The following is a 12188-nucleotide window of genomic DNA, read 5'->3' on the forward strand; positions in this document are numbered from 1 at the left end:
TAAGCTGGGGAGGATTGAGAGATTACCTGGTGGTGTCACATCATAAGGACCGGGTAGGTCCAGGGTTGGATTACACAAGCCACTGAAGATAATCAAGGGTAAGGCTAGAAACCAGCAAGCAGCTGTATAAAGCAGTGGCACTACTCACTTAGACTGCTGCGCTTCATCTCTAGCCTATTCTTCAGCTGTCCACCCACTTCAAGCCTCACCCATGGGGGATTCTTTCCTGTAGTTCTCTTCCGTTCGTTTGGTCTTTCATAGTGAGTCTGGTCTGGATGTGGTGTGTATGGTGCTTCTGTCGACGCTTCAACGGCCTCGTGTTCTTGTCCGGCCGCTGGGTTAAGCCCTGGCAATGCTCGCTTGCACTACGACGCATCCTCTCCAGTCCATTCTTCAACTGACCCCCACAAACCCGCTCTCCTACTTGGGCTCCACACGCCTCTGGATGGAGAGCAAAAGAGCTGTGACGACCGTCGGTATTACGACAGGTGGAGGGTAGTGTGACATAGCCTAAGCTACTGTATCCTTTTGAAATGTATTTTATAGTCTCAATAAACGTACTTGAACGTGATAGGTCGCCGGTATTATGATAAGTTACTTTTTGGTTATCTTTCATTGGTTCCGAAGGTCAACATCCCCGCGGCCCAGTTTCCAGACAAGACCTGGTTTGTGGTCTGGTCAACCAGACTGTTAGACGCTGCTGATCATAACCTCGGGTATGAATCACAGCCCGGTTGTTCTGGTATTGATGATGGGCAATAACAAGTCACGGTAGTGGTGAAGGATACCAACCTGTTCATCCACTCATCTGCTCCATTACCCAACTGTTCAACCATCCTTCAGCTCCATCACTCATCAACTCATGTAATCATCTACTACTCCAGTTATCAACCCTTTTACAAATTAACTCCTCGACTCATCAACTCACACTGATAGTTGAAATCCGAATCCATTTTCTGAAGTGCTTCATGTCGACTACCGTCGATCACTATACCATAAGGACAATAATGCCTTAACCACCGTAATATTAATCCCCCTAACAAGCCCCCTGCGGCATCTACCACACGCATTAGCATGAGTGATCAGTGTGGTAGTGAACGGTGACAGGAACTAACCAACATTCGCCTACATTTATCCAGAGAACTTTTAATAATACATTATCAACTTGATAATGGTGTTCAGTTGACTGTTCCTGACTCAGACATATCTTATAATTGTGATGCTAGTTTTTGAGAATTATTTATAAGATTTTTTGTGTGACAGAGGCGTTCTATGTCTCACCTTGCAAGTATAATCCTGGTAAACAAGTCATTGTGTATACATAAACAGCATTTACAAAAGACTCACACTGTTTCTCAGCTACTTTGTATGCAGACTTATTCCCTCTCTTGACTCTAATTTCTATCTCGATGTCTCAAGATACGAAACAGCTCAACTTTTTACAGCGTGTAAACGTCTTGTATAATTTCTACGCGGTATGAGGTTAGCGTCGGGGGATAAGGAGAGACTTGCCGCCCAGAAGCACCTCCTCTAGGCATGGTGTCCTTCCTTGTTTACGTCCGTCGTCTGTAATACAAGAGAGTGTCGGTGTTCATATGACCCGATAAGATGATCTCGGCCGCCGCGGCGCAGGATTCCAGATTACCTCGGTCGTAGCGCCTCCGGTAAGTGGTCCGGGGATACAGAGATGGTAGATGAACTATCAGGCGATTTATACGTGGCTCTTGCCTTGACGACAATGATCGGTGGAGCGCGATCAATATTATATTTGCCGGGATTAAATTCTAGCCGGCAGCGATGGCTATCTCTGGTCGAGGCTGTCACAACGGGGGTTATTAGTGAATTTGCTCTGTACACGAGAGATTAATAACAGCAATACATTACACCCGCCGTCTACCGTCTGAGCGAAAACATGTCCAAGAACGTCTCAAGTCAAAATAAAGAGCATCTTACGCAGCTTTAATCTACTATAAACCCCAAATGATTAGCGTCTTTGGATACTAGAAGACAGGAGTCAGTGGTGGCTAATATTTCTGAGGAGCGGGACGATACCTGGGGTGGCTAATGCATGCAGATCAGCTCCGGTGGTCCTAGCCATCAGAGGCTCGGCCCATCCTTATGTACGACCTTCGGGGACGTGAGAAAGCTACTGAAGACTCTCCCCCCAGACGGATGAGGCCCGAGACTTGCCGCGGCAACACTGGACGATAATCTGTTCCATCTAGATTATCATGATCAGACCAGCATGCATCTAGCGCTATTATAAGCGTCAGATCATAGATGGAAGCGTCGATCATAACTTTCCGCCTGCAGAGACGACCAGAAGCACTCGAGAGATGCATTTTTTGTTTTGGCAAATATGCGTCGAAGCAATGATTGTGGAATCAGGGTATAACTATTACTAACTATTACTGCTTAAAGATATAATGACCACATAACGTCCGGTTATTTTAGGCTTTGTTCAGCAGTTCTGTTTACTAACGTTCGTCGCAGATTGGAAAACGACATCATCTGTTATATTTGTACAATCATACGGGGCTTACGAGAAGCTATTGCAGTAACCTCACTACACATTATCGATCCCAATCCTTTCTTCAAATATTAATATTTAAAGAAAGAAAAACCCTTTCCCCGTGAAGGATTCGAACCCAGACAGCCAGGGCTCTGGTTGAAACGAGTCGGGTTTCTTAGCCAGAGTCGGGTACTCTACTTAGCGCGGGTCACGTACCCTATCCGGGATCGGGTACTGTAGTGAGGATTGGGTAGCACGCACCTTGTAAACAGCTCGCTCACACGCTGCCCTCTTCACCCCCTGCTGCAACACGCTCGGCCCATCTTAGTGCTCCGCTCACCACGGGGTTTACAGGCTGTCAACTTGTGTAGCCACAATACGAAAAGCGACCTTACCATCGCTGCCACATACGCCGTTCACGCAGGAGATGAAGCAATCAATTGTATTTGGATGATCAATTTGGTATTTTGTGCAAGCACAACTTTACTTTAATGATATATTACTGCAAAAAAAAAAGAGTGACACCAATGAATGCAATCAATTATTCATCAAACAATCTCGGGGTTTGCATGACCTAAACCTCACTATCAGGAGTTGTCAGTGATTCTTCTTGAGGTTATCTTGAGATGATTTCGGGGCTTTTAGTGTCCCCGCGGCCCGATCCTCGACCAGGCCTCCACCCCCAGGAAGCAACCCGTGACAGCTGACTAACACCTAGGTACCTATTTTACTGCTAGGTAACAGGGATCTACGATCCCTGGTGATCAACGATCATTGCAAGCAATTCTCAATTGCACTGAACAAATCTTCCTCGCGTGCGGCCTCCTGCTTCTTATTGCAGCTTAATTAGTAACACATGGCAAGGCCTTCGTCTCTGTCATTATTAAGCGTCCTTAAAGAAAGTTATATCACACATCTATTAAGACCCAATTATATACGTACCTTATATGGGGCTTACGGCCGTATACATCCCGCTCTGAGGCTTAACATTATTTGTATCCATATTTTTAGGTCTTCTAGTACAGTTGGCTTTGTTCTGGTCTCACGACCGGAGGTCCCGGGTTCGACTCCCGAGTGGGATAGAAAGGGTTGAGCATGTTTCCTTTCAATTAAAGTCATTGTTCACCCCAGCAGTCCCAGGTTATATATATATATATATATATATATATATATATATATATATATATATATATATATATATTCACGGGCTTCCTGTCCCCGACCAAATTAATTAATATTAGAGGAGATATGAGCACCAATACACGTGAAACGTCAACATAAATGTGCTCACCTAAATTGTGACTATAAGAGTCGAGCTTCAGATCTTGGGCCCTGGTTCATGTAGAGATACAAGTCCAGTCTTTGGCCGTAACCTGTCGTTTTTTATCATATATTGTCTTTGCTCTCATTTTTTTTTGGGGGGGGGGCCTCGTTGTGAGATGTCGCTGATTGATTGATAAAGATTATGCCACCCAAAAAGTGGCACGGGCATGAATAGCCCGTAAGAGATGTTTCTCTCAGAGCCTTTCCTTATAGGTCGCCTGTTACAATGGTCCTCGACCATCTCGCTCCTCACTATACGAACTCTTGCGACTATATGTGAGGAGATCTTTATGTGCCTTTGACTCTTCTGAGCACCTAGTTTGTTGTGATGTCAACTCATCATATCCAGCTCATGCCAGCTCATTATACACTGCTCATGCCAACTCATTATACCCGGCTCATGCCAAGTCATTATTCCCGGCTCATGCCAACTCATTATACCCGGCTCATGCCAACTCATTATACCCGGCTCATGCCAACTCATTATACACTGCTCATGCCAACTCATTATACACTGCTCATGCCAAGTCATTATTCCCGGCTCATGCCAACTCATTATACCCGGCTCATGCCAACTCATTATACCCGGCTCATGCCAACTCATTATTCCCGGCTCATGCCAACTCATTATACCCGGCTCATGCCAACTCATTATACCCGGCTCATGCCAACTCATTATACACTGCTCATGCCAACTCATTATACCCGGCTCATGCCAACTCATTATACCCGGCTCATGCCAACTCATTATACCCGGCTCATGCCAACTCATTATACCCGGCTCATGCCAACTCATTATACCCGGCTCATGCCAACTCATTATACCCGGCTCATGCCAACTCATTATACCCGGCTCATGCCAACTCATCATACCCGGCTCATGCCAACTAATCATACACGGCTCATGCCAACTAATCATACCCGGCTCATGCCAACTAATCATACCCGGCTCATGCCAACTAATCATACACGGCTCATGCCAACTAATCATACCCGGCTCATGCCAACTAATCATACCCGGCTCATGCCAACTAATCATACCCGGCTCATGCCAACTAATCATACCCGGCTCATGCCAACTAATCATACCCGGCTCATGCCAACTAATCATACACTTGCTCATGCTAAACATTTCCTGCTTTTTTCCAGTGTGTCATTGCCTTTATTAATAACGTAATATGGTGGGTTCACATTACCTCCTGGCGATGAGGGGGTGTTGTGAGGCAGGCATGAATTGTGAGTTAAACCGAGGTTAAAAGGGTGGAGAGGGGCTGGGAGGCAGCGGGAGGCATGAGAGGCAAAGTGATCATACAAGGCTGAGAAAGCTTGAGAGGCAGAGAGGGAGACTGGGATGAGGAGGGAGGCTAAGAGACGGAAGGGGTTTGAGAGGAAGAGAAAGGCTGAGAGGCAGAGGAGGGATGAAGAGGGAGATACAAGGGGGTGAGGGGGGAGGGGAAGGTGGGTGCAGGAGAGGGAAGGGCAGGTTGGGGAAGGGGTTCTTGGAGAAAGAGGAGGGCTGTAGAAAGAGGGGCAGACAGACAGGGAAGGAGGTGCTAATGAGGAATGGGTAGGCACCAAGGGGTCTTGTAGAGAGAGGACCTGGTAAGGGTAAGAGAGAAAGAGAGAGAGAGAGAGAGAGAGAGAGAGAGAGAGAGAGAGAGAGAGAGAGAGAGAGAGAGAGAGAGAGAGAGAGAGAGAGAGTGTACCTGCTCACGTAATCACTTAACAATTTAGATGCAGGTTTAGTCCTCAGGCACCGTGTATTATGCAGTCATTACCCTCGACAAGATCTATTATGTTCCCCTAATTAAATATTAAATTACTAAAATGATTTTGTTTTATCTTTTTAACCAACATCCCTCTCCATCTCAGCACGGGATGAGCAGCATCCAGAGAGATGACGTGAGGTAGATACGCTGGGCTCTGAGCTGTTCTCTCTGGAAAACTGGTGTTAAACACTTTCATACAATTAACTGGAGAAAAAAAACTTTTTAGAATCTTAAATGGTAATTAGGCACTAAAAAATTTGTCATCTATATTTTGAGAGCTTATTACGACGTGTCGAGATATCTATATTATATATATATATATATATATATATATATATATATATATATATATATATATATATATATATATATATATATATATATATATATATATATATATATATATATATATATATATATATATATCGTACCTAGTAGCCAGAATGCACGTCTCGGCCTACTATGCAAGGCCCGAATTGCCTAATAAGGCAAGTTTTCCTGAATTAATATATTTTCTCTATTTTTTTCTTATGAAATGATAAAGCTACCCATTTCATTATGTGTGAGGTAATTTTTTTTTAATTGGAGTTAAAATTAATGTAGATATATGACCGAACCTAACCAACCCTACCTAACCTAACCTAACCTATCTTTATAGGTTAGGTTAGGTTAGGTTAGGTAGCCAAAAAAGTTAGGTTAGGTTAGGTAGGTTAGGTAATCGAAAAACAATTAATTCATGAAAACTTGGCTTATTAGGCAAATCGGGCCTTGCATAGTAGGCTGAGAAGTGCGTTCTGGCTACTAGGTACGACATATATATATATATATATATATATATATATATATATATATATATATATATATATATATATATATATATGCGAACAAGCTTGAATGGTCCCCCAAGTCAATATGCAACTGAAAACTCCACACCCCAGAAGAGAAAGACCTGGGGGTTGATATCACGCCAGACCTGTCCCCCTGAAGCCCACATCAAGAGGATAACCTCAGCGGCATATGCCAGGCAGGCCGGCATAAGAACGGCGTTTAGAAACTTGTGTAAGGAATCATTCAGAAGCCCGAATACCACATATGTCAAACCAATCCAGGAGTATGCAGCTCCAGCATGGATTCCATATATCGTCAAGCATAAAACTAAATTGGAGAAGGCTCAGAGGTTTGCCATCAGACTAGTACCCGAACTGAGGGGGGCATGAGCTATAAGGAGAAACTACGGGAATTAAACCTCACGTCGCTGGAAGACAGGAGAGTTAGGGGGAACATGATCACCACATACAAGATTCTCAAAGAAATTGATAAGGTTATCTTGAGATGATGATTTCGGGGCTTTAGTGTCCCCGCGGCCCGGTCCTAGACCAGGAGGTAGACAAAGACAGTTTATTTAACACAAGGCATCAGACTAGTGCCCGAACTGAGGGGGCATGAGCTATGAGGAGAAACTACGGGAATTAAACCTCACGTCGCTGGAAGACAGCAGAGTTAGGGGGGATATGATCACCACCTACATGATTCTCAAGGAAATTAATAGGGCAGACAAAGACAGTTTAACACAAGGGGCACACTCACTAGGGGATTCAGATGGAAATTGAGTGCCCAGATGAGCCATAAAGACATTAGAAAGAATTTGTTTAGTGTCAGATTAGTTAATAAATGGAATGCATGAGGAAGTGATGTGGTGGAGGCTGACTCCATACACAGTTTCAAGTGTAGATATGATAAGAGCTCAATAGACTCAGAACCTGTACACCTGTTGACTGACAGTTGAGAGACGGGACCAAACAGCCGAAGCTCAACCCCCAGAAGCACTACTAGGTGGGTTCAGACTCTGGCACTCACAGTTATGCTCTGGCGCAGACTATGGCACTTTCAGCTGTTTCCTGGCACTAACGCTGACACTGTCAGGTATTACCTTATACTGACGCTGACACTGTCAGGTATTACCTTATACTGACGCTGACACTGTCAGATATTACCTTATACTGACGCTGACACTGTCAGATATTACCTTATACTGACACTGACACTGTCAGGTATTACCTTATACTGACACTGTCAGATATTACCTTATACTGACGCTGACACTGTCAGATATTACCTTATACTGACGCTGACACTGTCAGATATTACCTTATACTGACACTGTCAGATATTACCTTATACTGACACTGTCAGATATTACCTTATACTGACACTGTCAGACATTACCTTATACTGACGCTGACACTGTCAGATATTACCTTATACTGACCCTGACACTGTCAGATATTACCTTATACTGACGCTGACACTGTCAGATATTACCTTATACTGACACTGAGACTGTCAGACATTACCTTATACTGACACTGTCACTGTCAGATATTACCTTATACTGACACTGACACTGTCAGATATTACCTTATACTGACACTGTCAGATATTACCTTATACTGACACTGTCAGATATTACCTTATACTGACACTATCAGATATTACCTTATACTGACACTGAGACTGTCAGACATTACCTTATACTGACACTGTCACTGTCAGATATTACCTTATACTGACACTGAGACTGTCAGACATTACCTTATACTGACACTGACACTGTCAGATATTACCTTATACTGACACTGACACTGTCAGATATTACCTTATACTGACGCTGACACTGTCAGATATTACCTTATACTGACGCTGACACTGTCAGATATTACCTTATACTGACACTGACACTGTCAGATATTACCTTATACTGACACTGTCAGATATTATCTTACACTGACACTGTCAGATATTACCTTATACTGACACTGTCAGATATTACCTTATACTGACACTGTCAGATATTACCTTATACTGACACTGTCACTGTCAGATATTACCTTATACTGACACTGTCACTGTCAGATATTACCTTATACTGACGCTGACACTGTCAGATATTACCTTATACTGACACTGACACTGTCAGATATTACCTTATACTGACGCTGACACTGTCAGATATTACCTTATACTGACACTGACACTGTCAGATATTACCTTATACTGACACTGTCAAATATTACCTTATACTGACGCTTTAGACGACATATTGCATCATTAAAATGCTGCTGCCGGCTGATATAATTAATAGACTGAGACACATATGATACATATTCCATCTGATATTAAATTTCACCGTTGTTAAGATTCACAGTCAAGCAATATGATAGTTGGTAACTAGAATCACCACTTAGAGTGGAGACACTGTGTTAGCTGTGTGGTGGCCTGCATATTAACTGTGGCATTAAGCGGAATGGCCAACCTGGCTATTTGACTTCTGGGGCCAGATTCACGAAGCAGTTACGCGAGTACTTACGAACGTGTACATCTTTCCTTAATCTTTGACGGCTTTGGTTACATTTATTAAACAGTTTACAAGCAAGACAACTTGCCAGTCAACTGTTGTTATTGTTATAAACAGCCTCCTGGTGCTTCGGAGCTCATTAACTGTTTAATAATTGTAAACAAAGCTGCCAAAGATTGAGAAAAAAAGATGTACAGGTTCGTAAGTGCTTGCGTAACTGCTGCGTGAATCTGGCCTCTGGTTACGAGGCGTTTCGGTGTAAACCATTGTATACCCCCACACTTACATCCATCACGTCTTGTCCACACAAAGCTATTCATGCAACCTGGCCCTCCCTTCCATGAATAGCATTAACTTCATCACCTCATTACTTAAAATGTCACAGTATCTACGCAATAAAACTATTAATAAAGGAGGGAGTGGCGGGGTAGAAATAGCCTAAGCTACTCTATCCCTATGAGATGTATTTCTTTCTTGTCTCAATAAACATACTTGAACTTGAACTAATAAAGGAGGTCAGGGCACAAGGAGGTTATCTTGAGGTTATCTTGAGATGATTTCGGGGCTTTTTAGTGTCCCCGCGGCCCGGTCCTCGACCAGGCCTCCACCCCCAGGAAGCAGCCCGTGACAGCTGACTAACACCCAGGTACCTAGTTTACTGCTAATAAAGGTTGCACAAGGGAGTAAGTGGGTTCCGTCACGACAGGACGGAGGTAAAGTAGCAGCAGAGATAAAGGAAAGTAGCAGTAGAGATGAAGGAACAGTATCACCGTCATGACCCAGAGTGTTCCTGGTTTGGGACTCCCATTGGGGGGACCAGGTCCTATAACTGCAACATTCGCAGTTAAGATATACATTAATGCCGTATTTTCAAAGATTTTTGACATTTTTAATTGACTCTTCTCGTTCAAAACCTTATTTTTGATGTTTTTAAGTTTAAGTTTAAGTTTAAGTTTTAAGTTTAAGTTTAAGTTTAAGTTTAAGTTTTTTTTTAAGTGTTTTTTTTAAGTTTAAAGTCAATAGTGTAATCTCTGTGTTACATTAAGATTATATGATCTGCTTTGATTATATGCCTCACGATAGAGTCGTTTGAACGTTTAAGGCTCAGATTATTGTGCGGGGGATATCTTAAGCTGGATTATAGCTTGAGCTGGATTATAGCTTGAGCTGGATTATAGCTTGAGCTGGATTATAGCTTGAGCTGGATTATAGCTTGAGCTGGATTATAGCTTGAGCTGAATTATAGCTTGAGCTGGATTATAGCTTGAGCTGGATTATAGCTTGAGCTGGATTATAGCTTGAGCTGAATTATAGCTTGAGCTGGATTATAGCTTGAGCTGGATTATAGCTTGAGCTGGATTATAGCTTGAGCTGAATTATAGCTTGCATCATATTATAGCCTGAATTATAGCATCTATCCACATATATCATTTATCTTTACATCTACCTTTACATCTGTCTATCCATCTATCTCTCTATCCATTTATCTATCTATCCATCCACCAATCCATCTATCTATTCATCTATCTATTCATCTATCCATTTATCCATCCACATATTCATCTGTCCACCTATTCAGGTATCTTTTCATTTATCTATTCATCTATCCATCTATTTGCCTATCCCTCTGTCAATCCATCTATTCATCTATGCATCCGTCTATCTGTCTATCCAGACAAACAGGTATTCTGTCTTATAGGATATAAATATAAGCGACTTAGACACGGGATAAGACAGTAACATTGGCATATATCCAGACCATACAAAAATAAGATGGAAAATCAACTTCAAAAAAGGACTCAAGATAGTTTCAAGAGGAACTAGACACGCTCTGAAAATGGAAGAACGATTCGAACCTGGGAGAGAGAGGAGTGAAAGAGGCTGTGCCGCCTACGCCATTTGTCAGGGACCGGGGACTCGAGCCTCACCATCCGCCTCTCAGCAGGTGGAAATGACACCCGCTGTGACAAGAGAGATAAGAATTGTTGGTCTGATAAAGAGTAGCGCCAGATATGATTAGGAATAAAGGAAGCGGTTCAGGACACGTGAGGTACCTCCAGAAAGCTCCTAGATCATTATATATGGAAAGGTGAACCGCCGTACTGCCTGTGGGTGAAGAGATGAGTGACCAAAGAGTCTGTTCTCATGTTGTTATAGATTCAGCTACTCGGAACAGGTTCCAAATAGCACGGGGTATGGTGAGCCCGTAACTTACCTGGCACAGGAGCGAGGCAAATAGCACGGGGTATGGTGAGCCCGTAGTGGACTTACCTGGCACAGGAGCGGTGCCGTCTATCTGTTCTCACTCGCTATACTCTTTTATAAGAGCGTGTTTCAGCGGCCTATATGACTGAGGCGAGGTGTTAGAGAACACACACGGTGTGAGAGGGAGAGAGAGGACTGAGGCGAGGTGTTAGAGAACACACACGGTGTGAGAGGGAGAGAGGCGCACCAGGCCACAGGGAAGCTGCTGTGGAGAAAATTCACAGTGGGAAGAAAGACCGAAACGTGTAGGATGTCAATTTATTCAAATATACAAGAGAGAGAGAGACGGATAGACAGAGGGGGGGGATGGGCTGAGAGTGAACTGGGATTGACTTAGTGGATGAGAGGGTGATTGGTGGATGAACTTTGGTACACTGGGTGGGTGAGAGAGTGGGCTGGGGGTGACCTGTGAAAGACTGTGTGGGTGAAAGAGCAAGTGAGGCAAGACTTGCCATGGCAGTGTTAGAGAAAAGGACGCGAGCCAGGGGGCAAGGTAGAGGTGATCTCGTTGAAGGGGGAATCGATCAACGCTCCTCCGAAGGTTAAAGTTCTGGGTAAAAGTAATTTTCTGAAACAGTGCCGTGAAAAGCAGGGTGGAGGGAAAGCAACAAAGGGTTGTACGTGAGACGCGTCTAAATGGCCCAAGTCTAAACAGTGGGTGAAGGTTCGCGGACCAGCCCACCTAACCCCCTTACCATCCCACGGAGAGACTCCCACCACACATAATGCCATCTTCAGCAAGGTCTTCATACACTGTATAATGCTAACTCCATAACCTGTCCTATTGAATAATAAATCGCATTTTGACGTCAAAATCGCCAACGGACTAAATATGATGTCCAACATATCATTGCGACTCACAAACATTCGTATTATCTATGCAAAGGGGCACTCTGATAGGTTGTCAGGTTAAATTCAGTCTCAGGAGACTATGGAGTTGCGCTCTGGTTGTCGGTCTGGAGTG

The sequence above is a fragment of the Procambarus clarkii genome, chromosome 8 (genome assembly GCF_040958095.1).
Source record: "Procambarus clarkii isolate CNS0578487 chromosome 8, FALCON_Pclarkii_2.0, whole genome shotgun sequence".
Lineage (NCBI taxonomy): Eukaryota > Metazoa > Arthropoda > Malacostraca > Decapoda > Cambaridae > Procambarus > Procambarus clarkii.